At 42.7% G+C, this 27,219-nt stretch overlaps 1 non-coding gene across 1 annotated transcript; it reads right to left on the bottom strand.

Annotated features, from left to right (window-relative positions):
- Positions 1–21,470: 21,470 nt before the first annotated feature.
- Positions 21,471–21,544, bottom strand: Trnat-agu. The gene has a single exon. It is a non-coding gene; the product is annotated as a tRNA-Thr (tRNA).
- Positions 21,545–27,219: the final 5,675 nt, after the last annotated feature.

The raw sequence follows: 27,219 nt of genomic DNA, 5'->3' as shown, positions 1-27,219 counted from the left end.
ACAAAAGCCGCAAAACGATAAAAAACAACCGAACAGAAAAGATACAAATGTTTTTTGTGGAGCTCCGCTGCTAACCAGGCAAAGGGTCATACAAAATTCCACAGAAAGAAGGGAAGACCATTATGCATTTCCCCATAATGTTTACTCCGATCCATTGGCGGCGCCAATTAAATATAATTATTCTGTGTACATAAACAACAGTGGTAAGCTTAAAACAAGGTAAAGCCATAAAGTATAAATGTAAACAAAGTGCAATCTGGGCATACCCTTTCATTAGAGTAAATCAGGGAGTATCAGACAACGAAAGGGAAACGGGAAAAGGAAATATTGATGATGTTATCGTCTGTTCGTAATTTGTAAGCAATTTAAAACGTACAAGGACTTCTTCTTAATCTCCCACAAGTGTCTCATCAGGTGATTTCATCATTTTCTAAAAGTGAAAATATCGCCTACAAACAAAACGAACATCCACGAGCTTTTTAAAATCTGAAATCAGGCAATGCAAACGTTATTGAAATTATAGAATTGTTAGCACGGTATCTAACAATTCGTTATAATTGTAGGTATCCGCCGAAACAATCAGCGCCAACGGGATACAGAACAATGTTTACCTTTTTGAAAAATGCAACTGGCCAACTGATTCTCCACCCCGAATCCCCCCGCCCACCTTGCGCCCGATAAGTAGCCGCAATTATAATTGCCGTTTGTGGTGGCCCAAAAATGGCTGCCTTTGTCCAAGCTGAAAACACATTCAACATGACAAACAAACGGGCAGAAACAAAAATGTCATTTTAGACAGAACACAACACAACGCAGAACTCACTACACGAAACAACAAAAAAGCTGAAAAATGCAAACAATGGCCGCCAGCGGTAGCAGCGGCTATAACAACCCGCGATCAATTGCGCGAGATAAGTGGACAACTGCGCCACCACCACGACAGCACCACCACCACCACCACCACCACTGCACCGCTCTGGGAAGGGCGACCAACCCAAACGACTCACTGCGCCCACCTCCCTGCCACCACCCACTCCACCCACTCCACCGCCCCCTCGGTGCCCTTGCATCGCTGACATATTTCAGATTGAGTTGCCCCCACACCCTTTCTTTGAAAACTGTTGGTGGCTGAAGTTATTAAGCTTGACAAGCAGGAATGCCATCCTAATCTGGAATGACGAAAAACATTTCTGATTAGACTTCCTAATGCTAAGGTTTTACTTATGCAAGTTTTATTTTTTTTATACGTAAATTTAACACTATTTTCACATTTTTCAAACTCTTTTTTAAAAGCTTCACAATGTTAAAGGCTTGGGACTGTTACCAAGTTAGATCTGCTTTTCGGTTTGAATTAGTGAGTTAAGAAAGGAAGGACAAGGAAGGAGTTGAGTTAAGTATAAGAAATAAACGACATTTCAAGCTTGTTTATAATATTTTTAATTTCCAACATGCCACTTAAATAAGATACTTAACCATTTTATATTTACCGACTTTCATAATTCCGGTTGGCACTTCACGCTTTCGCAGAGTATTTCAACTCAGTAGCTTCAGTAGAGTGGACGATTGTTTGTATAGATACACACATGCACATATAGATGTGCTGGATAATATGGGCTCCTGTGTTGGCTATATGGGCACATTCGTGTCGTATTCGTATTTGACACTATCATTAGAGCTAATGCCAAAGCTGAGCCCCGTTCCTGACCCATCGTATCGCCAGGGCCCCATCCCGACTGTCTAATTATGCGAATGTCAATCTTTGTCGGCGTTTTAAGACTTTTCCGATTGCCCCGCTACGATTTCCTATTCGAATGCCACAAGAGACCAAACAAAATGTGATTTATGAAGCGATCCGGCCAGCGGATACGAGACGGATCCCGGCTGAAGAGCCAGTTCGGTTCAATTCCGCATCGGATTCCGCAATGGATTGGCAATGCGATGGTATGGTATGGTATGCTATGGTATGGTTTGGTCAAGCGGTATCTGAAACAGTTAATCGGCAGCAAAATTAATAAATCCGTTGAGTTTAATAGAGTTCAAAAAGCAAGAACGCACAGCGCAAAGCGAAAGGCATCGCCTGCTGGCTGGTCAGTGCCAGATACGCAAGTCGAGTCCCAGTCGCGAACTATAGGATTTGGCCGCATCTCGTCTTGGCCTCTGTGGTTTAGCTGGAGTTGGAGCTGGAGCTGAAGCGGAGCTGCCTTTGGGGTCAACGCCGCCGAGATGTTCCCAGAAAGATCAGCAAATGAAGATCTCAATGGGCTGGCCGAGTTGGCCCGGCTGGCTGCTTCTCGTCTAGGCAATGCGCTCAAATAAATTCAATCTAAATTGTAAGTTTGTTTAGCTGGAGGAGCAGGCCAGGCGGGGAGCGGGGAGGGGCCAGTGCAATAACAATAATAATAATAATGCAGCGAAAAGAAAGAGAGATGTTCGCAGGCATCGAACGGGCCAAATTAATCGACCAGACTCCGAACTCCAAGCTTGAAACTTGAAACTGGAAACTCGAGAGCTCCATTGCGAAGCGCCTCTTTTGAGCCAAGTACGGCCCAACAGCCGAAACAGCCCCAACTTTGGCTATTTTCGGGGCGCAAATAAGATTGATCTTTTGTAACTTCCATGCTGCTTTTCGAACGCTTCCCCGATCTGCCCCCCGCGCCGTCCCTTTTCCAGCATCCAGCAGCGGTAATTTGTTATCGCGATGATTTATGAACCATTGGAGACTGCGACTCGAGCAGTTTAGTGGGTGTTTACACAAGCCACGGCCAGACGGAGTGGGAGGAGGGGTCGGAATGAGGGGACTGCAGCTCGATTCTAATACCCCGGACCGCCCCAAGGCTAATCCAAACACTAGATGGCGCTGCCTGCTCCTTGATGGATTTGTTGCTCAAAAATGTGCAAGCGAAGGAAAGCCTTTCAACTACGGATCGACCTCGGAGTAATCACTTCCTAAGCAGGTATGACAATCCGTTCTTTTATTAGCAAATAAGAAAAACTCCGCAAATCACTAAGCAATTATTGCACAATTTATATATATAAAATAAACTAAGGATGTGATATAGGCAGTTCCGTGATAACTCACTCAAAACCGCTTGTCCCGCTTACTTTTAGGTATATACTCTTTTGGCGAGTAATTACAGGGTACCCCGCGAAATCCCCTATTCAATTCGAGGCAAACACTAAGAAACCGCCGTTCGGAGGGTCCACCAAGTGCGATGTGAATCGCCTGGCACGTTTCCGCATTTTCCTGGCTCTGGATTGTGTTGCTGTAGCTGTAGCTGTAGCTGTAGCCAACATATTTATCCTCCGCCCTGCCCTGTTGCATCCTGATCAATGGCAGCAGCCGCAGGGCCGCAGAATGATATTGTAGCTCTATATTATGGAAGTATTTAAGGTTCTAAACGATTCAATCGCTGCCTCTGCCAGCACTGAGAGAAGTATCTCGACAAGACTGGCCCCCAGATCCCTCCACTCCACTCGCATGGCATTTCTTTCTGTGCAGTGTGAGCTTGGATGTCTAAATAGCCACGGAGTAGAGGTACACGACTTTATTTATTCTCCAGATGGGCCAATACAAATGGCCTGGGCCGGAAAACAAGTCGAGAGCAGGCGTGGGCGATAATTGGGAATTTATTCGATGCGTTCCGTTTATTGGGCCTAAGTATTCTGCTTCCTGTTCGAGGGCCCAATCTCTTGACCACCACTCGGCCACCTGTCGCGCCTGAGCAGCAACCATTAATCAGGGCAAACAAAAAGTTAAATACGTATTCAATAAACTGCTCTTAATGATAACCCCAGTTCTGTAATCTCTTTTAGGAGGGCACCGAATTGTCATCAAAATTGCCGCTGATGGAAAACACCAGCAGCCAAAGCATTGTGGCTAATGGCTCTAAATAACAATGATTAAGTCGCCAAAGGATCCCCGTATCGTACTCAGCCCAACCCAGACCACTCGATTCGATCCCATCCAATACCATCCCATCGGATTCCGAAAAAAGTTGGGAGTGTGAGTCAAGCTCCGCCGGCGGCTGCGTCGCGCGAAACTCGAGATCGTATCGGGAACGCTCCACAACGCATCGCTTCACATCGCCGGGATCCTCGAAAGAGGCGCTGGCCGGTCAGAAACCTGTTGACATTGATATTGATATTGCCATTGATATTGGTTTGGTGCAGTTTGGTATGGGTAATGGTATTGATATTGGTATCGCTATTGCGGCTCTCCTCCTTCGCACACTCATATGTATCCCCTGTTTGTGGCTCCACTGCAGGTGCGTAGTCCGATCGGGGGCAGCTACCGATCAGATAGGCATTTTATAATGCTGGATTGGTGTGGTGTGCTCTTCAGAATGATTCGCCCCTTAATAAGCTGATTATTTCAACGAGAGTTCATTCGGAATTGTTACTGGTATTGAAATGGTTGGTGATACAAGCATTTTATCTTTGTGCATGGTTAAAATGCAATTATTTTAATCTCATTTTAGAGAGCTGAAAGACACCAGAAGTATAAATAAGTTAGTTAGGAAATCTTTAAAACATGTCAAGGAGTTCCCTATCCATTGCAAAATAGATCAAAAGTCCTATGAAATCTGCCATCATAATTGAACTCGAATTATTACTAAGTATTTATATTTATGATAAGGATTAGTCCCAGAAACTACGCCACTGCTTCCCTGTTTTTTCGCTTGCAGGCCATGGCACACGTCTAGCAAAAGCCAGGGGCAAGTGCCCCAATACCTCAACTTGCCGCAAGTGGACTTCACCTGACAGTGGCCGAGGTTCTCACGTTGCGAGGGAGTACGTAACCCGATGACTTGTGCATTCTTTTACGGCTAATTTAACCGATTAGCAGCTTGTCCCCGAGCATTGAATTTTCAGTTGGAGTCGGAGTTCTGCGGTCTGGCTGTCGCCCGCTGTCAGCCACTACATGGTTTCGGATCGTATCGTATCGTATCGTATAGGATCGCTTCGGTTCGGTTCGGTTCGGTTTGTTTTGGCTCGATTTGCTCTGGCTTGGCTGGTTGGGTGCGAAGTAACTGATATATTCGACGCCCACACACGTTGTCATTTGGGAGTGACATATAGTGACAGAGATGGCGCAGGAAAGGGGAAAGTGAATCACGTTGCCGTGGGGTTGACTTGAATGCAAAATAGCTGCCAAATGGCAAATGGCAAATGGCAAATGGCAAACTGCAAACGATTCCAAAATGGTCGAAGGGTGGCATTTCGGGGTGGCTGGCTGCCCTGATGATGGCCATTAGCCGGCGATTTGAATGCCCCTAATCATGGGGTCTGCTGGCCACCGTCTGTCACGCCTTTTTGGCGCCCACAATCGGTCAAAGAAAATCGTTTAGGCAAAAAACGGAGTTACAAAAAAAATAAATATGTAAAAAAAACAGCAGCGAATCGGGAATAAAAAAGCAGAGCGAGAGAGAAAAAGAGAGAGAGAAAAGTACATACAAATGACTGCAATTTTTCAACGCTTAAAAATCACATTAATTAGCGTTCATGTTTTGTGCACTTCAAATTGCGAGCGGCAGCTGAAAAACAACATATGAATTATAAATTATAAATTTATTCTCACTCCAATTATCAACAAAGTTAAGCATACGCCTAGTTGCACTTTCAGCAATAAATAATTGCGCCAAGAAACAGAGGAAAAAATTATATTTAAACACAACTTAAAATGCAAATTTCAGCATGCAAGCCGGGGCGTACTAGTACGACTTCTTTCCCCTTCTCCATGGTCATCTCATTACTGTTGAAAGCCAAAAGAAAGAAGTATTTTTAACTCGCTTAATTGCCACCTCAGCTGCAGGGGAACATGGATGAGAAGTTGGCTGTTGTGGCCAGTCGGCAAACGAAATGGTTTTGCATTTGCAATTGCCAAGTCAAAAAAATAATAGCCTGATAAGCTCAGGCCACTTGGCCCACTTGGTTGGTTTTTGCCTCAAGAATTTGGCATAGAATATGAGGCTTACTGGATAAGGTGAGATGCATTAATGGAACCACAACAATTACTCTAGTAAATGCGCACTAGAATTCAGATTTGCTTAATTGATTGATGGATTTCAGTACATTTAGCCAAATATTTGTTATAGATATTAAAATATATATAATAATGGCATTTGAGTGCGAAGCACTAATAAATAGTTTAAAGAACTTTATTATTTCAGTGCTTAAGCACCTTTTAAAAACTTTGCATAGATTGGGATAATGTTTCACTATCAACTCGGAATGTTGAGGGTTGGTGCTTTAGACAGGGCTCAGGAACCCAGCGGTGTGCAATTAGTCGGAGCATTTTAAGACAGCTTAATGGTTTGATTACCAAGCCAACCCTTTGCCAAGCCATTGGCCCTCTCACAAGCCGCCTTATGCATATCCCATTCAAATGATAATGTCTTGCGTCGGAGGCATCGGAGCTGGCTAGGCGCTAAGCTCGATCTTATCGCAATGCAAATTTTAAAAGCATAATTCAGCTAATCATAAGAGGCCATGTCGAAATTTAACAAGCTTTCTGGGGAGGGGAACTGCCCGCTCACACCCCTTCACACCCCTTCACACCCCGACACCCCTGCCCTCGGGCAGACAGCAGACGGCATGCGTGCCGGGTTATGCTAATGCCGATCTGAGATCCCCGATTTCCCCCCTTTCACACACCCACCCCGCCCGCCGACCGAGCAATGCGAATTGAAGCCAACTCGAAGTGGGGCTAAAAATGCAATTCAGCGAAGAAATTAATTTAAAAAGCGTTGCAATAAGAGCGAGACACAAAAAGAAATTAAATAAAATGTGTAATAATGGAGAGAGACCCCGTTGGGTCCCAAATCCTCCCCAACCTCCTCTTCACCTGTCTGCTGGCCGAGGGAACGGGCTCGGCGCAATTCATAAATCATTCCAGAAATTATGACTTTATTTTTAAACATTTTCCCTCATTCGTCCTCTTCCACCTCGTCTTCTTCTTCCCTTTTTTATTTGCGCATTTTTATACGAAAATTATTTACTGACGCTGAGTGTTAGCAAAAGAAAAGGTGTGCCTCGAGTTTCAGGTGGGTCCCCCTTTAAAAATGAAATCTAAAATTGTACTATGCATAGTATGTTATTGTGTTTTAATTGTCTCGCCGAATAGCCGCCATAAACAAATGTAAGTCGGCTCTCTCATTGCATATGTAAATGCAAAATTCATGTTTAATACTTACCCGAGAAGGGACAAAAAAAGTGAAAAACTAAAGCACCCCTATCCTAGTTTTATGGCCCTCCCACACTCTAAGCCAAATCAATAAAGCCATTAACCAAACTATTACCAAAAGTGGCACGCAAATTTCCCATTGATCCATAAAACACTTTAGTCTGTTGACCAATTATCGTAAACAAATTATATTAATTAAAATGAAATATTATTTGACCAGTGCGCAGAAAGTACAAGTTCCACGACCTGACAAGTTCTCGAAATTACTAAATAAATAAGTGATGCAATTTACTTTGTATTAATACTGGCACCACCCTGGCAATTATATTCTATGAGTACTTGGACTTTGGAGTTTCCCAATTTCTGTGAAAATTGTTAGGACAGTTCTTATTACAGTTGTTATTATTAAATTATACCATTTAGAGCCATATACCATACGAGCCCTTTTTCTTTCATTGTAAAAAGTATCATGATATGATGAAACCTGTTACCTGTTTACCTAAACTGCATTTGGCAGAATGAACTGTTGGATACTTGTATCTTGTATCCCTAATGTTCCAGCAACCCCCCTCCCACTGTCCCCGTTTTCGTCCAGGTAACACCAGCAATTTGCGCTGCATTAAAAGCAAGAGCCCAATGTTTCGCAGTCGCATTTTCTTATCTAGATGCAGGGCTTTATGTTCCCCGATTCGCGTAATAGCCAAAGTTCTGGGACCCTTTGACGTGGTTAAATGTGTTTACACTCGGAGAGCATTTGTGGGGGAAGCAAACTAGAATAATTAATAACTGGGGGCAGCGAACACAGGTGCTCACACTCGTTGCTGTTGATGTGCAATTGCAATTGTTACCTTTGTTCCATTCTTCTGCGATGTCTGCACTTTGCGAGGCGTTGAAGTTGCATTGTTTTGGTCCACTCACTCAACTTCTATGAGTGGATGGATGGCTTCCACTCAACTTCAACTTCCAGTGGTTGGAACAAAGTGGGAACTGGAACCACGCCATGTTGTTGCCGGAATTGGCTCGCTCTCACTCATCGCTCACTAACTCACTCACTCGCTCGCTCACGCTTGTAAGAGCAACGACTTTGTGGGCGGAGCATAGATTTTCCCTTTGGGGCCGTGTAAAGTCCGACTTTTTTCACTTTTTTACCCGAAAAATTACTGCTTAATTACCCGACAATTAAGCGGCCGCCACAGTTCTTCATAATTCAGACACAATTAGTAAATAATTAAAGTTGACAATTGTCGCACACAATTGTTAATATTCATCATCAGCCGCGTTCGGTGCGTTTCTCGCTTTTGCTTTTCTATCGGACTTAAGTACACGTCACAACATCAAATAACATTTCATTTTGGGTTCTTACTTTTTACAAGTTTGTCAAAACTTTTAACTTCCATGGGAAAGACACGCATAGTTCAAAGTTAAGGTGCTGGGTTATGTATTTCCATTCGGGCGTGGGAATACCGACTGTAAGCTTAGTTAACTGGCAGTCGTATTTAAGAATGTTTAATCAGAATGTAAAAATGATTAATTTTCCTTGGACCTTAGGTAACTTTCTATTTTAAGTAAGGGCTTAGCTCTTAACACTTAAAAGAATTCTATGTGTATATTCTTGCCCCCCAAGTCAGGTTTCACTTCTCTAAGTGAAGTATGTGCATTTGCAGGTCATTTCTTATCTTGCCGTGCCAAGTTTTTTCCGCGATGCAATCCCTAATCCAAATGACTTTGCCCGAATTTCATGGCGCCTATTCTCTCTTAGCTGTCGCTTGTTGGGTGCTCCAATTTGCATTTTGCATTATAAAAGCAAGCAGCCAAAGAACAAATTAAGGGAAAAACAATTGCTTATACGGCATTCGCGTGTTTGGCCCTCCAAAGTTTTCCGCCTCCATTATTTTCGTTGCCAAAAAGAAGCCGCCGCCATGCAGACGACCACGATGATGGTAAGTCGGCCCAAGCTGAAACACTCACACTGGAAAACGGCTCTGAGTATGTATGATGGATTACAGCAATAATTAATTGCAATTAGCCGACGCCCGACTTGGCAAATCTTAGCCAACAGTTTTCCTAATTAGCCACTTACTAGTTGGAGGCTGGGACAGACGGGTGGAACGTAGAAATGTAAGTCTAAGGTTTTAAATGCATCGATATAGTCGGAACCGTCAATACAATGAGTAAAAATGCAAGAATTTGAGTCCTTATCTTTTAAAAGTGTAATCTAGATCATGCCACTAGACTTAGCATCAGTATAGAATGGCAGACATCTGCGCTCGCAGGGTATTCCAATAGTCGTTATAACAATTTTGCTTATCTAATCCGGTTTTCTGCTTTAGTTGCCAGCTGAGTTAGTCAAAAAAAGAGCTAATGAAATTTGTCTGCTGGCCGCGACAGACTATAAGGGGATCAGGTGGATATGGGGAGATGGATCTAATGAAAACTGGTCATGAACATGTTGCCGCCAACTCATTTAAATTAGTTATGTAAATAGCATAATTCATAATTAAACGGCAGCCATCGCAACATTAATGTTTATTAATAAGTCTCTGATTAGGTTTTTACCACTGGACTTGTTGTGGCGCCAGTAGAAGGAATTTCATGGGGGAACTTGTAGATGTTTCGGGGCAGAATTATGGGAATTAATGAGCTGAGTTTGAGTGACAGGACAGCTGACTTTTTATCCCTCTCATTTTGGCTTCTATAGCGGAAACCGCAAAATATTGACGAGCAGGTCCTGTTCGAAAACCCCCCGATAGAACCTCAATTTCGGTGTGGATAATTACACAGAAAATTCGACTTCAGGCCAATCATAATTTTCAATTTTTATTTCGCCTCATTTCGTGCCGTTTCGTTTCGTTTCCCTTTTCCTTTTTCTTTGGCCGAAAATTGACCAGAACCAAGTTAATCCCCTACTTAGAAAGAGATAGATGGTCAAAGACCCTTTATAAATATTATAAAGATAGAAAATAACTTGCACTGGCCACTTTGGTGAGCGCCTCTGTCCTCTCTGTTTCCCCCCTCTTATATAACTTTTGTGCCGCTTGCCCGTAATTTTCTTGTTGAGAGATTTTCTATGTGAAGGTTGTGCGGCGCTATCAAACATAAAAAACAGCCTTACAATGGCAAATATAATTTGCAGTTATGTGTTTATATAGCTCTGACATTGAGTCGGCTGCAAACCGCCGACTTTAGCAACTTTACCAACTTTACCGACTTTACCGACTTCGCCGACTTTGCCGACTTTGCCGACTTTGGAGGGGAGCACTTAACTTTTGACAATCGCCGACAGCGAAATTGACAGCGAACAGGAGTCGCAATCGCAGGAACTTTCGAGTGGGCCGAGTTGGGCCTCGTTCGCGCTATTTTGCACACTAAAAGGTGCTAATTGAACTGAAATCGATTGATTATTCACTCGGTCGGTATATGTACTGCAGTCCATTTGGATGGATGTGGGGTAGATGGTCGATGGAGGGTGTGGAAAGGGGAGGGTCTGCCGGGAACGCCTTCGCTGACCGACTCTGCGCCATTAAATCGCGACTGTCACTTTAGACCAACTTGATGACACGCACATGGAACCCAGCAGGCCAAGTCGCTGCCCAGACATATCGATAACTGACTGACAGGGGGCAGTCGCGGGCGGGGCGGGAGGGTGAGTCCCCAGCCAGGGGCGGGGGATCGAGGTTGTCGAGGGGGGCTAAGGCAAGAGGCAGCCCGCAGAGGCGCATAAATTGTCCGCTGCCGCCAAGTGACGTCAGGTCAGTCAGCAGTTGCAGTAGGTGCAAGGATTGCGTGCAAAAATGCACTTCTGTCTCCCATCCCTCGTCTCCCCTGCCCCTCCCCCAGGTCGTCCTGAAGCGAGCCTCTCGTCGCATCAAAATGCAAATAAAGCATTTCAAATGCCCGCAGATAGGGAGAGTGTCTGGCCGGAGTCGAGGATGAAGGGTGACTGGAGCCACAGGGTCAACCGATCTGGAAACTCTGACTCAGGAAATTTCCTATATAAACTAAAATGATCTGTGTAGATTTGAAATGCAACATGCATCTACCTAAAATGATCTGGGAAATGTACCAAGCATGCATGAAAAATGTTTTATTTACAATGTTGTAAGTGACTGGATCAAATGTAATTGATAATCTGCTTACATCTATTATAGGGTGTTTAGTATTCGGTTACGCCGCTATGATGTGTACTGTGAAGAATGCCAGTTGACCTGAGTGGAAAGAAATACTCTTATAACGGTTTTGCAACCTCTTTTTTTCTTTTTAAATCGTTTCTGCAAAACATCAACAGAAGAACCAAAAAGATACATCAATTTGGTATCAATTTTGCTGGTGGAAACAATTTGGCTTTTACTTTTTACAGCGAGCGATTTCACCCGATCCTTCGGGGTTATTTCTGCAGCAAATTATAGCGAACTCTGGCTTGGGGTCTTCAGGATGATGGCCTGGCAGAAAGAGCAAAATTCAACTAAAGTTTACCATTAAATTCCCATTTAGGCTGTCAATCATTTGCGCTAATTTTTCTTGGCGGCTTCAATCCAAACGAAGCCCTCATTTCTGCTCCTCCACATCTCGTCCTCCTGCTGTCGATGGCTTCCAATGAAGATTAATTTAGTTTTGAAAGGCGTAAGAGTTGTGCTTAAGCGGAATTTCAGCATCGCTTTGTTTTCTCTCCGAACTCTGGAACTAAGCAACGCCTGCGATGGCGATCCGTTGGCGATACAGATGGTGGGTCCCCAATATACATACCACCTATACTTCACACTCGATGTGTCCTGTTGACTAGCACAATTTGCCCGAAACGCTTTACACTTGTTTCCTTAGATCGCCCAGATCCGCAGATCCCCAGATCACCAGATCACCAGATCCCCCGAAACCGTTGGACATGAGTTAAGGTCAGCTGGCGGCTATGTCGATCGTAATCTGAGCCCGGCGTCGTCGTGATGAGCATGCAAATTCCCCTTCGGGCTTTTGTTTTGGCGTAATTTGTTAACAAGCCAGGGGGAAAGGGAAAAGGGGTGATCTGCGATCTAGGGCGAGATAATGTTGGGTTTAATAAATTAAATCTTCAAATTTCAATTGTGAGGGGCACTCAAAATGATGGCATCTCTGCTTATTTGAGCATTCGGACTTTTAAGATCTACAGGACATAGCTTTCCTTTTTGCTCTTTATATCTGTTGGATAGGGTGCTAAAACTACGCATTTTATACTTATAAATTAAGAAGCAGCAGCTAGCCATTAGGAATGTATAAATGCAAAAATATAGAAAAATATAAATATATATTACTATTTTATGTTCAGCACCCCTTATGGCAGCAGTATCTTGAGTGCCTTTGGGAACGCCATTTTTCCGAGACCCTATAGAAGACGATGTTGAAGATCCCCATAATTGCTCGCCAAACAAAAACAGAGGCTGCGCGGAAGAGGGGGGAGGGAGAGGGAGCTGCGGGGACCAATCAGCGGTGGAAAGATCAGAGGCTGGGGCAGCAGCATCGGCAGCCGTCGAAGCATCAATCAAATCAATTATTATCGACAATGGAGAGTTCGTGGAAATTATGTGCGGCTGGGACTGAAAGCGGATTCGGAGCTGGGGCGAGTTGGAGCTGGGAATGGATGTCGGTGGGGATATCGATGTGGATGTGGACGTACAGCGTTGAAGTAGAAGTTGCAGTTTGACGGAGCCGCGCGTCTCAACCGTTGGCCGCCATTAATAAGCATCTTTGGTGGCGCATTTGATATTTGATTGGTAAATTGTGATGCCACAGCCAAGATAATGTCCCCCGGTCGGTCTAAGCCAGCCACTCGGCCATCCATCCACCCAGACGAGTGTAAGTGGCTCCAGTAGGCAGCCAGGTAGCCAAGATGGCCGCCGATCGAGCGGCTGCAGCACGAACGGATCGGCTGCAGCACCAAACGCCAGACGGCTAACAATGCCAAATTACAGGGGAAACATCTGCCACATCGCTCGAGAGAGGCCCCCCAGGCTGAGTTTGTGCGATCCCCGGCCAGGATCCCATCACTTTTAAGCGCCCCTCTAGCAAAAGTATCTTATAGCAAATAGTGGAACTGTAATAATTTCGTGACGAAAACCAAGTAGTTTAAGCGCATTTAGCACAATGATTGCTGCAATACTTTTGCACATACTTGTATGTGAATAATAACTATTTTTGAAAAGCTTGCATCATTTTTACATACATACATTATATAATTGCATTATATTTTTTATTATATTTTTTTAGCTGTATCAACTTCCGAGTCAATATAGCCATGTCCGTATAGGCAAGCTAGTCTCTGTTATATATTTAAATGAAATTGCAGGTATTATATCATATTATTTTATATTCTTTAGGATTAAAAAGTGCAATTTGTTTAATATCTTACAGGAATACTGTTCCTTTCCAAATGGTCCAAAGACTTAAAGTGACACTCCGGCGGAAAGAGTGAAATACGACAAGTTTTTGAGAAACTGAACAAGTGTCGCGGCAAATCCAAACAAACAATTCATCAAAAGCGGCGACAATTAAGCAATAAACTGAAATGAAATTCAAATGAAAAAATGTATAAGCGCCAGTTGGAGTGGGGGTGTGGTGCCAAAAGGGTGAGGGTAGGGAATTGGAAGGGGGCAGGGGTTGGGGGCCGGGGGCTGGGGAGGTGAGCGATTATGGAAGAAAGAAGCCGCCGCTTGATGAGTTTCGTCGCTGCAACTGCGGAAAGATAAATTGACTCGCTGATGTAGGCAAATGCACAGCGATCTGTTGGATCGCTCAGATGCTCTCGCTCGCAACAGGCGGCGACATAAATCATTGTGATTGACAGCTGCTGACCATGATAGTGGATATGGGATATGGGATGTTGGATGGTGGATGGTGGATGGCGGACAGTGGGGGAGTGGGATGTGCCTACTACCACTCCTGCCACCACGAACGCCACGAATGCCCGCAACCGAGCTCATTTAAATTCCATTTCAATTGGCCGAAAAAATAAGCAACAGTAATAGAGCGAATACATTTCACGCGCTAATTACAGGGTGTCATCGGAAGACGAGGACTGGACACAGATCAATCATATGGGGACCTCCGCGGTAATTGAAACAAATGCGCAGATGAACGCTGAAATTATTTCTTCAACACTGAGCTCCATGGTAAGCTATAATACTGATCGACTGAAAAATGACTCGTAATTTGATGTTGTGACTTCAAAGAAAGCTCACAGATTGCAAAATCATGCAAGAAATTGTATTTAGCCTAGATTCACATAGGCATGTACTAACAAAATATGCGAAACAATAAGTTTCTTTGATCACTATAGTATCTATTTATTATTATCACTATATTATTATTACTATAATTAATACAAATCGGCAATACTGATAATAATACCCAAATGCAGCTGTTCTTACTCCCAAAGATGTATCATTAAAGATCAGGAGCAGCTCAAAAGTTGCGGGAGGCACTCCAGTGTGTAAGGCACGCACAAAACTCGGATGGGTAAATTGTGAATAATTTCGTGTTGTCTCATCAATATAAATAAAATATTTATTAACAATTTGTTAAGAGCTATAAATCGCACTCAGCAGCAGCTTTCGCCCGATGCGAAAGTCAAAAACAGCGTACCGAATAACACAGAGGGATGTGGCAGGGCTCCCCCAGAGTTTTGGCTCAGAGTCTCTCACCAGGATGGGGATCAGTACGCATCAGTAGGCATCCGTGGGGATATGTGGGGATCTGTGGGGATAACTGGGAACCTGTGCCCAGCTGCGGGGGACCTCCTGTGGCGAGGGCGGCGACGGCGGCAGCCTGGGCATATTAATTGTACGCTTGTTCAGCAAGCGGCGATTGCGTCCGGGTCGAATCCAGTGCCACAGATCGGGTAAGTCCTACAGATCGTACAGATCGTCCATATAGGACCCCCTTTCACTGCCCAGTACCTCTCCTGTTGGTGTCTGGCCAAATTGCTGCTATTTATGTTGGTAACTACCGTATAAACTTAGCAACAACAACACATGCACACGAGACATCGGTGGAACACGGCAAACGCTGAAATCAATATGTTCGCTAATAAATTGTCCCACAATATTCATTAAATTAAAAAAGTAACGAAAAGTGTTGTAGCAGCCAAAGGCAACAGGAGCGCAGCTGGGGGGGTCATATGAAACATTTGGGCCCAGGAACAGTTAGGGCCATAAATATTTTTAATGAGTTCGTATTATGTACTTAGTTATTATTTTAGTACTCACTCATCTATATGGCTATTAATGTTATTTAATTTAATTTTGGAATCATGTGTAATTTTCTCGTAAATAAATTGTACAAATAAATATAAACATAATATAAAAATAACTACAAATATATGATATCTATAAATCCGCTCCTGTCCCCTCAGAGGGCGAAAATTTATTTTTAATTACGCAGCCCCAAACATGACACAAACAGCGGCCGCCACATTCTGATGCCAATACCCAGAACGATGCCGATTCTATTCACGAGTCCGGGCTCCAATCCTTTAGCCTGCAGCCAGCAGCCTGTAGCCTGGAAAGCTGCAGACCGAAGACGCGGCTGGAGATGCGATTGTGACTGGGCCTGGAACAGAAGACTGCGGATTGCAAGGTGGGCAGGGGGAAAGGGGGAAAGGGGGAAAGGGGGAGGGGGACTGGCGCTTGGAATGTACTGCTGACTTTGGTGCTGACTCCTCGGCCTGAACTGTGCAAAATTATGACATGAACATGAACGAAGTCCACATAATGATGTTATACAATACGCCATCTTAGCGTAAACAAGGCGAAAAGCCGCGCCAGTGTCCCATGCTCAACTCCACTGGGGACTGGCGCTTGTTGGCCCGGCAATCGTGATCCCATCCCATCGCATCCCATTCCACCCCACTCCAATCCAATCCCATCGCAGTCCCAATCCCACAGTTCGGAGGCACAGGACACGTGTTGAGTATTTGTTGTTTGCGATGCCCTTAGCACTGAAAATGGGCATCTGAGCTCGGTTTACACTCACTTTGTACACATGTTTGGGCTCTAGATCAATCTTTACCAAGTCGGATAATATGCACACAATTAGATTAAGTATTATTCAAATTGCAGGCAATCAACCGCTTTAAGCTGATCTAATCAAAATTTTAATGCAATTAGAAACTGTTCAGAGTGTCGTGTAAACTCAATAAGTGAAAAGCATCCGATATTCTTTGCCTACTTTACAGGGGAACTGGCTAAGATTCAATATAAGAAAGAGATTCTAATTAAAAAGAATGGTGGGCGTTTGAGAGTAATGTAGAGTATAGAATATTCGTTTTAGTGATTCATAACATTAATTTCTTCTTGCCCAGAAGCTGTTGTCAAGGCTTAAAGGCACAGCTCTCGGGGGACAGGTTCCTGCAGCCAGTGGATTTGTGTGTTCATACTTTTTTGAATCTTTTCTGTGAAACTTGTGGTTTTCGGGCACAAATATTTGTCGAAGAGTGATTTATGGCCCGCAGATTCGAGCTCAAACCAAAAGGTTAATGCAAAGACACTAGAATATTAAGATGCGTAACGGCCATACATTGCTTTTGCACTATGCAGCCACTTTTTTGGTGGCGGAAGTAATTGCTCTCTTCCCGCTCGCATAAAATTGAGAGCATAAAAATGTAAAAATAGAATTCACTTGCTTGTGTGAGTGAAAACAGTAAACAAAAAAGTTGTGCTAGAAGACGATTTTCGTTGTAATATGAGCTAAATATTATTTAAAAATTGATGCCGTGACTATTATTTTTTTTAAGAAGTTGTTTTAATATTCTTTAGTTAAAATAGCCGCTCGAATTAGCTACCGTTTACATATAAATAGTTTTATATAGTTAATAGTTTTTTTTATAGTTTATATGTAGCCCTATAACTCCCAACTATTTCTAGTGAAGACTGTCTTCTAATTTAGAGTCGCAAAATAGTTCAAGTAATCTCTCTTACCGGTCGAGCAGTGAGTGTAGTGTATGTGTAGTGTATGTACCGGTGTATGTATGTATGTATGTATGTATGTATGTATGTATGTATGTATGTATGTATGTATGTATGTATGTATGACGTATGTATGTATGTATGTATGTATGTATGTAGTGTAATGTCTTAATTAAAGCCTGAAGAATGTTTAACTTACTGTCGGAACACGTAGTTATTGCCGCTTTTAATATTTGCTTAGGAAAAATATTTTCTTGTAGCCCTATAATTCCCAACTGGTTCTGGTGAGGACTGTAAGGCATGTCTTCTAATTTAGCGTCGCAAAATAGTTCAAGTCTCTCTTACCGGTCGTGCAGTGAGTGCAGTGTATATGTAGTGTATGTATGTATGTATGTATGTATGTATGTATGTATGTATGTATGTATGTATGTATGTATGTATGTATGTATGTATGTATGTATGTATGTATGTATGTATGTATGTATGTATGTATGTATGTATGTATGTATGTATGTATGTATGTATGTATGTATGTATGTATGTATGTATGTATGTATGTATGTATGTATGTATGTATGTAGGTATGTATGTATGTATGCATGTAGGTATGTATGTATGTATGTATGGATGTAAGTATGTATATTTATGTATGTATGGATGTAAGTATGTATATTTATGTATATATGTATGTGTTACTTGCACAAAGTAGTAAAAATTGTCTTAATAAAAGCCTGAAGAATGTTTAACTTACTGTCGGAACACATAGTTATTGCCGCTTCTAATATTTGCTTAGGAAAAATATTTTCTTTTAGCCCTATAATTCCCAGCTAGTTCTAGTGAAGACTGTAAGGCATGTCTTCTAATTTAGAGTCGCAAAATAGTTCAAGTAATCTCTCTTACCGGTCGAGCAGTGTATGTGTTCTTAAGTGTGATTACTTGCAAGATCAAATTGGCATCCCTCTTCAACAAATAACCGGGCAAATGTTATTCATACAAGTGTTTGAAATGTTATATTTTTTTTTCAAATATTTATTCATAAAAAAATATTTAAAATACATAATAAAATTATTGTAAAGAAATTGATTATATTACACTGAAAGGGATATACATTTTTATGTTAATTCGTATACAAAGTGCTACTAAATTAATCTCGAGCTGTAAGTAATTAAATAATAAACTATTATTTTGTCATAATTATATTAGTGAGTGAAATAGTGAGGTCTTTAAAGTGAGTAGTAAAAATTGTCTTAATTAAAGCCTATAAAATGCCCGAAACGTATTTGAAACGCATTGGCACCATGGCAACGTATGAATCAAAATCTGTCCTGTTTTTCATCCTTTTTTGAAATTTTCATCGTATTTTTTCCGTTTTTTTTTCTCAATCTGTCCTCTTTTTTCAGAAAAATATTGGCATCACTGATGCGTACAAGAGAGCTGCTGGCTCTAGAGCGCTCTCTCTCTGGCTCTTGAAAAAAAATTCGAGAGAGCCTGGAGCCAGCCCGAAAAAATCGTATGGCGTTACGCATCTTATTATTCTAGTGTCTTTGGTTAATGGCTGCAGTCGCTGCCCATGCGAATGCTAGGAATGTAACCCAGTTTTGCCAAGGGGTTTCCGCTTTAATGATATGAAAACCGAAAGTCCCACTGTACAGGTGAGTGCGGGCGGTTTGGCCTTAGATACTTTTTCCGTAGTGCATAATGCTGGGTTCTTGACTGCCATTACGCTAAATATAGCAATTACAAGCCAATTGCGAATCACAAATGCCATTGAAAATGCATTCAACAAAAGGCAAGATCGCAGGGTGAAGGGCGAGGAGCTGAGGGGTAGGGCTCACACGCACATTTAGACTCGATGAATATACATGTGCACTCGTACGTGTGGGCCAGTGCATTCGAATCGTTGGTGTGCGTGAGTAATTGGCAACAACCGCAATATTCTGTCATTTGCTTCGAAATCAACGCAACAAACTAACGTTAAAAGGTTCTCTTTGAAAAGGGGAGGGCGGTTCGAGCCCCCCCGCTACTTCCCAAGCCCCCCGATGACGCCTTTACATCGCAACGCAATGACAATGGCAACCTTCACACAGAAAATCGTTCATTAAGAAAATTATGGAGCTGTTATATGAAAATAAATGGGGGCAGGTCGCCGCGTATGTTACGAGTATATATGATGCGATAGGGCTGAAAGCTGAACAGCAGAAAGAAGATGATTCAGGCTGGTAAGTTTGAGAGTGGGAATCACGAGGGAATTGTATTTAGGCCTGTGAAATCAAAAGTAATTTGAACTATAAATATGGGTTGTGTAGAATCTATCTAATTTGAAAAACAATTTGGGGGCTTAGTAAAATTAGTGCAGATGGTGCAGTAAAATAACACACATTAGAAAATCTGTAACCCCAACTTCCCTATCTTCATTCGTTTGAATGTTTGTGAGCCGAAATAGTTTTATCGGCCAAACAACGTTTTTAAGCTCATTCATATCATTTCTCTCTTCAATCTCTGTAATAAATATAGTATACAAACCTAAAAAACAATTTATTATTTTATCGCTCGCGAAAGCTTTTAAGTTCTGAACAGTACGAATTTGCTCCAATTGCAGCGGTATAATTGAACTATTAAATCACCCAATCACTGCACTTTATCTCTTATCAATTGAAAACATTTATTCGCATGTTATCCGGCCGAAAAATCAAATGCCTCACATGAAAGACCCACTGGCTGCAGCAGTCGCAGTCTCACTCAAATTGCCACTCAAATCCGAAAGCGAGTGGAAGTGAGCCACTGGAATCTGGAATATGGGTGGAGACACCTCCGGTTGCCTCTCGCTCGCTGCCTCTCGCTCTGGGCCGTATGGCCATCTCGTTCTCGCGGAGGCAAGGAATCTCAGCCACAGCAGGCGGTGGCAGCAACAACAAAAGGCAAGGCGTCGCCCTGAGCAACAACAAAAACAACAATAAACCAAAAATCAACCACGACAATTTATGAAACACAAAAGTGGAGGGAAGAAACAAAGCGCAAAAAAATCAAAAGGCAAACTTAAATGGCGACGACGACGAAGTGGCGGCACTGATTTTGAACGACAGAAGGGTTTGGCCCACAAGGGGGTGGGGGTTTCCAGGGAGGGGGAGCGCGGAGGGAAAGGACAAGAGTGGCAATGGCTGCGGGCACACACAGGATAATAAATAATTGCCGACATCGGCAGGAGACTTCGCTCAGAACGCTGGCAACATAATTTTTGCAGCCCAAACCTGTCAATGTACCTTCGCATCCGAGAGATGCACATGTTAGGCCCCTCGAGATGCTTCCGCCCCAAACACTGCGAGAAATAACGTGCTCCATCTAAATAATTTCGAACTTAAGCTATAAGCCTATTGCTGATTTGTATCGAATTTAGTCCGATTTCTTTTTGACTTGAGACACCGTTCTTTCACAAAGGGATACAAAACAACATAATCTTTTCTTTGTTCTAATTTTTTGTAGTGCACCTGATCCGCTCTGCCATGTGCTGGAAACGTAGAAAGTTAATCCTGGATAAGCGACGCCTTTGACACTGACAGGAGGATCAGGGCCAGGAATACAGGGATTCAGGGATGCAGAGGACCGACAAACAGCTGGCCAAGTGGCCAATTTCATTTTCAGTCATAATTCCCAGGGGCGGGGTGGGAAATGCGGTTGCAAGGTCACCCAACGCTTCTAGGCTAGACGACTGAAATTGCAGCACCACCACTACCACTACCACTCCGCTTCATTCCAGTTGCGTGATCCGGGTAATTATCCTACCATCCATCGATCCATCGACCGATCGATCGAACGATTGATCTGCACAGGCAGCAGATCGTGACATTTGATGGACATTTGCCGCCGCTGCCGTATTCTGTTTGCCGTTTTCAGTTGCATTTCACATTGCGCCGGAGCGGATTCTGGTCGGTTGGGGTCTACTAATCAAATAGCCTGGGAGATCCAGAGACTTGGGCCCCCGCCCCACTGCAATCTGCTCTTACAGCCTTCAATCAACTCATTAGAATCTCAATTCCACAAGCTGACAACACAGCAAATTGCCATTGACGTCGCAATTGTGAAATCAGAAGCGTTTCAATGTTTAAATGAGACAATTTGTAGCCGTTTAAATGGGCACAATAGGTTGCAATGGAAAAAATTTGTAAATTGTATTAAAAAAGAATGGATGCCTAGTGCAGTGTATAAAAGTCGAGGTCAGGCTTCAATTTGTCTAACAACCGAAAAGTATTAATATATTGATCGGTATACGAAATGGTATATATCTATTCGGATCTTAGTTATTAATATTTAAAAACGGAAGTACAGAAGAAATAAAAATATTATTATCACCGAATCGTGATAGGCCCCGGCGAGATTCGAACTCACGATCTCCTGTTTACTAGACAGGCGCTTTAACCAACTAAGCCACGGCGCCCACATATCTACAACTTTTCAGAGGTTCTTTATGAGATTGCATATCTGGAAAAGTAGCGCACTATTCACAATTTCCACTTAAAATAATTAAACTTTGACAGTAGAAACCTCCAAGCTACAACAAAGATAGTAATGATAGGTGATAAAGGAAAGGAATTTGATATTTCAAGCTTTCCCATAAAAAAAACTGCCTCGACAAGATTTAAAAATGTTGATAAGGTCAAATCTAATCTGAATATATTCTAATTTAACAAAAAGGTTTTTACTGAATTGCGGCAGAAAAAATTAGAGGTATGTCACTTCAAAATCCGATTAAGATAAGTTGAGTTATGGAGTATAGAACTTTAGCCTTGGGACATTTTTTAATTTTTTTGAATTTGTACAACATCATACATCAGAAAAATTTAAAAAAAAATTTTTTTTAAATACATTTCGAACATAGTTGCATTGGATGTGTACGACTTTTTCTTTGAGGTGGATTAACTAAGGGTACTTGAATTGCATGAGTTCTCAACATCGCTCAAGCGAGAGAAATAAAATTTCTAATGCTGATCTCACATTCATCGGAATTTATGCACACCTCCATATGCTTTTTCTTGGACGATTTTACTATTTTTCATTATTTTTTTGTACTGTTTTACCATTACATTACATCGTCGTATAACCACAGCGAATTAAAATTCATTTGCTTGTGCGAGTGAATATTTATTCAAAAACTCAAGGATATTTGGAGCAAGTACAGTGAAAAGTGCTTATGATAGGTAGCTTATGATTATGAACTGGTGACTTGAAGAACTTAAAACAGAATTAATTGCATACAACTGGACAAGCAATGCATCTTTATAGAACGAATTAGTGGTGGCATTTCAAAACGAAATGGCTTTTAAATGGGCTCCACTGCTTATAGGCATGCTCGTGTTTATTTGCGCAGGGTAACAATTTGAAATTTGGCTCAGGCTGCAATTTGGCGGCGTGTTTTGCATATTATCAGCTAATTTCCTTCCGAGATAAGCACTCTTTCTCCTTAACTCGTTGCCCCGCCATGAGTATAATTTATGCCCCACAGTTCTCCATCTTCTGGCCGCATTTCGAGTGAGTGGCAACAATGAAATTGTTCGCTGGTTCTGTGCAACAAAAAATATTTATGCAAATCGAGCTGCGCTTTGTTGCAGCTCCTCCAGCCATATTTTATTGCATTTTCAAATATAATTGCGCCTCGCGTTGGGCATGAATATGGACATGGACTTGGGCATGGGCATGGGCATGGGCATGCGCATGGGGCACATATTTCCACTTGGAGCAGCTTTGCACCGGCGATTTAATCTCGTTTAATTGCTGCGACTAAGTGCGGATATGACGGCAGAAGGGGGATTACTCACAGTCAGCTGCCGGCAATCGAAATTGCATCAATGTCAAGCATGTGCAGCGGCTTTTGAGGCACAAAAACATGTTGGGTTGCACCAAATGATGGCCTGCTGCACACCCTGTCCCTGTGCTCCGTGCTCCGTACTCCGTGCCCCTGCCCCAAAGATTTTCCGCATTAATATTGCAATTTTATGAAAACAAGAACATCGGTCGTCGAAAGAGCCGCTCTCCCAGTCGCCGGACTCAATTGCACCTGCCCATTTAGCGCATGCCGCGCTAGTGACAAGTCATTTTGAATATTCCTGTCCAGGGTCCACTTGAAAAGGATACTTTCGAAGGATACAGGATACTGCGCACAAGCCCTTACCTCGAGAAGACTAGCTGATACTCTCTTAAAGTCGCTTGCAAAATAACATAACATCTGAATCATAATGTTTATTATGTAAAAGTTATCCAATCACCCATTTTCTTAAGTATCTACTTCATTATGATGCAATACTTTCAAACATGATCATACCTATGAAATATAACCTACCTTTCGGGTTTCCCTCCTGAGTCAGAGTATGTCGAATGTTTTTATAATTGCAATGTAATATCTAGTTAATTTCGCCTCAGGGGTGGCTTTTTCAACTTGGTAACGCTGCCTAGATCAAGTGGCAAGTGGCAAGTGGCCCTTACGGCCAAGTGCCCTTCCCACTTGGCTCGAAATTAATAACGTTATTTTCGCATTAGGAAGCAGCCATGACACGGGCAGTTATGAGCATTTCGCGTAATTACGGCAATTATAGTATTCATTTTACCCCCGACCTGAGTACTGGCGATTTTGACAACCCCGACGATCGATGGCATCGAGGGCGATTAGCCACTTGAAGATACGCGTCAGTTTGCTGCGCCCCCAGTGCAACAGCACGTTGAGTTCGGGTTGCAATTTCAAAAGCGATTATGCTAATTGACCCAGTGAGCAGTGGCTCTTCCTCTGCAGGGGTATTATCCAGCGACACGGCGCAATTTGATGCAATTAATGCCGCAAATTCGGTGTACTTTTTGTGGCCGAAAGGCCGTCTAAAATGGACACCCTACGAGCTGCTTGCTCCATATAGAAAATGTAGGACCTCGGCCGCATTTGCATGGCAACAAAATATAGAGTACCATAAATATTTAAATTTTATTGCGCCCCTCGGCCAACATCCATCAGCGAAATGGAGAGCGAGACCGGGCGAAAAAAGTGAAGGAAATAAAACTTAAAAGCGTTAAATTTACGAGGCAACTGGGCAGAGTGCCCGACACATTTACGGGCCCAACATGGCCGGACCAACTCTACGATTGGTCTTCTCTTCGGAAACTCAAGGCGGTTTTCCATTTTCTTTCTGTTTTAGCGAACGGGGGACTCGCTTCCATTTCGCATGCGCGCGCATTTAAATTCACTTCCGTTTTTGCCGCAAATTATTGTGAGTGTGTGTGTCTGCATTTCAGTGCTTTGTGGGCTGCCATAAATTCATAACTTTGTGGAATATCATAAAAACAGAATTTATGGCTTAATTATATATGTACACTCTTGTGAGCGAGGAAAGAAGAGCCCAGTGCACAGTTGGCCTCAACTTGCCCATTTCATTTTCTTCATTTCACGCTGATGGTTAAGTGCCGCACACACTCTCACAGCCACCTATACCAATACGCACTAATACATTTATACGCACAGCGCACTAAAAATCTAAAATCAGCTTACTAATTTTAAATTAATTTAAATTACCAGCTCAGAACGCGATTTCACCTAATTAGCATTCAGAATGTAATGTCCGAAAATGATAATAAAATGAGTAGCTCCTTGGGAGCCTACAGCCCGTTTTTGTGATTCTCTAATGGTTTTAGCCACAAACCTCAGGAGATATTTTTCTGAGTGTGGGAGCGCGCAGTTTTCGCTAGCATTTATGCTTAAATGCGCTGCAATTGTTCTTAAAACGCTGCCAACCTGCACGCGATGATGGAAAACCTCAACGATTTTCATTTTATTCTGGCCGTTGTGTTTGTTGTTTTGACTGCGGCGGCTGTTGCTCATAACTTACAATTACGTGCAGCATTTTCTTTTGTTTCGTATTGATTTTTTGTTTTTCTCCTCGCGTTGAGGCGAAGAAACAAAAAATTGGGTTAAGCTGTTTTGCATTTGCAGCGAGTCCACACGCGCCCAGATAGACGATTCCCACGATTTTTTCAGCCTCGCAGATTGCAGATGGCAGCAGGAGCAGGAGACTCAGGAGGCTCAGAAGGAGCAGGAGGATGGGGGAGGAACAGGACCTGCAGACAGTTTGTCTATAAAGTTCTCCCCCGACCAGAAGATGAGAACCTCTTGCATAAAGCCAATTAAATTAAGAAATCTGATGCAGTCCGACGACAACAACACAAGCACCAGCAGCACCAGCAGCACCAGCAACACCAGCAGCAAAACAACGACACACAAAAAACCGAAAAAGGCAGAAATGATGCAGAAACGTGAATCACAGAGGAATCTCACTCCCACCTCCAGTCCAGCATTTCAGCTCCATCCGTCTCTGTTGCTCCGTGCGGATGAGCCTGGCAATTGGTATTTTACAACAAACAGAGCTCGCGTTCAGCTTATTTAACATAAATCGAATGGCTACTGAAATACACCCAGTCAGCCAGTCAGCCAGTCAGCCAGTCGTCTTATCTCCTGACTTTGACTGCAGTGCTCCTGGCTGCTGGCAGGGATGTGTGATGCACTGCACCCGAAGAAAAGAGACTGCTATTACCAAAAACAAGTATACGCCACGTTGAACTGCGATTAAGAAAATTTGACAAATCTTGGCAAAAAAAACATATTATATTTATATAATTTGACTCGATATTTGTATATTATAATATTTTCTGAAACTGACATATAAACATAACCGAAAGTGATTTATTTTTCGGTTCGAATTATATTTCATTAAGTGCACTATCTTTCTATAGTGATTTATTTCGTTATTATTGTGCCCTTTTATTAAGGCTAAATTTATATATTTAATGATACACAAAACTCGATTTTTGCCTGTGTCTCAGCTTGCTGAGCGAATTTCATTCACTAAAGGCAAATGTAAAGCAAACGACCTTTAGAAAAATTGTTGAAGTCCGAGCAGTTGTTTGTGTCTTTTGCAAACAAATCACGACCCGCGGAGGAAACCGGCCGGCCAGCGAATAGCCATCTAGCTGAGGAGGATGGTCAAGAGGGGATTTCAACCGATTTCACACCTCCTCCACAGGAAAAAGACAAAAAAAGGAAGACGGACTGACCCAACTAATAAGAGTCAGCTTCCCAAACAAACAAAAAAGAAGGAAAACAGAGAAAACAGCAACTGCAACACCTCTCAACGGCGACAACAACAACAGGGCATAATAAATAAAAGCCAAGTAGCTGCTGCTGCCTCGGAGTCTGGGTCTGCATTTGGCCTGGTCTTTTGGAGCTTGGCTTGGAGCATGGCCTGGAGTACGGACTCCAGCCACAACGGAGAGTCTGCTGGGCCCTGTGATTTTCACAAGTTGATATCGCAAACACAAAATGTTAATGAGCAATTTCGAGATGGTGCGAAGTGATTTCATTATTTAAACTTTTTTTGCTTTGCTTAGTTTTTGCCTTTTTCTCGCTTCTTTGTCTCCGCGATTGGACAGAGGCTGGGGGTTTTTTGGGCTTTGGGTAAGACTTTTATTACGGCTGCTCCGATGGGTAATGAAAGCGAAATAATTTTAATTGGCACTGGCACTGGCACTGGCTGGCAGCACTTTTATTTTGGACTCTTTCGATGCCAAATTAATTATTTCCTGTCAAATTAGTTTTGAGTTTCGGCATAAATTACGACCCGCTCGCTATGAATATGCATTGCACTCAGGTTTCCCCATCCACATCCCCCAGCAAAATGTCACCTGTCGAGCGATGTCGCGTTGGGTTACTTCAAAACATTGTTCCGCCGCATAAATTAAGGCCAGCAACGTTGATTAATTGGGTCGCGTTTGATGATTAAAACATAAATTGCAATGGATGCAGTAAACGGGCCATGGATACCGCGACTACGTGCCCAGGACGACACAAGTGTAAGCCAGGATGTGGAAAGGAACCCGTGTTAGGGTTGCCTGGCACTAAAATTACACATAATTAAACAACAACCCATTAGGGATCCTCATTGTGAAGGGCCCCTCGCGCAAATGTAAGTGGATAAGGGTACTCAAAGGGTTGCAGTACTCGAGGAACTTCATATGGGGACGGGGACAAGGATCAGGATCAAGGATCATCTGACGGATCAAGAATATGAACCACATGAAGCA

Source organism: Drosophila erecta, unplaced genomic scaffold (assembly GCF_003286155.1).
Source record: "Drosophila erecta strain 14021-0224.00,06,07 unplaced genomic scaffold, DereRS2 tig00000000-arrow-pilon, whole genome shotgun sequence".
Classification (NCBI taxonomy): Eukaryota; Metazoa; Arthropoda; class Insecta; order Diptera; family Drosophilidae; genus Drosophila; species Drosophila erecta.
Note: the sequence above shows the minus strand (reverse complement) of the source record. Positions and strands in the feature narration are given on the sequence as shown.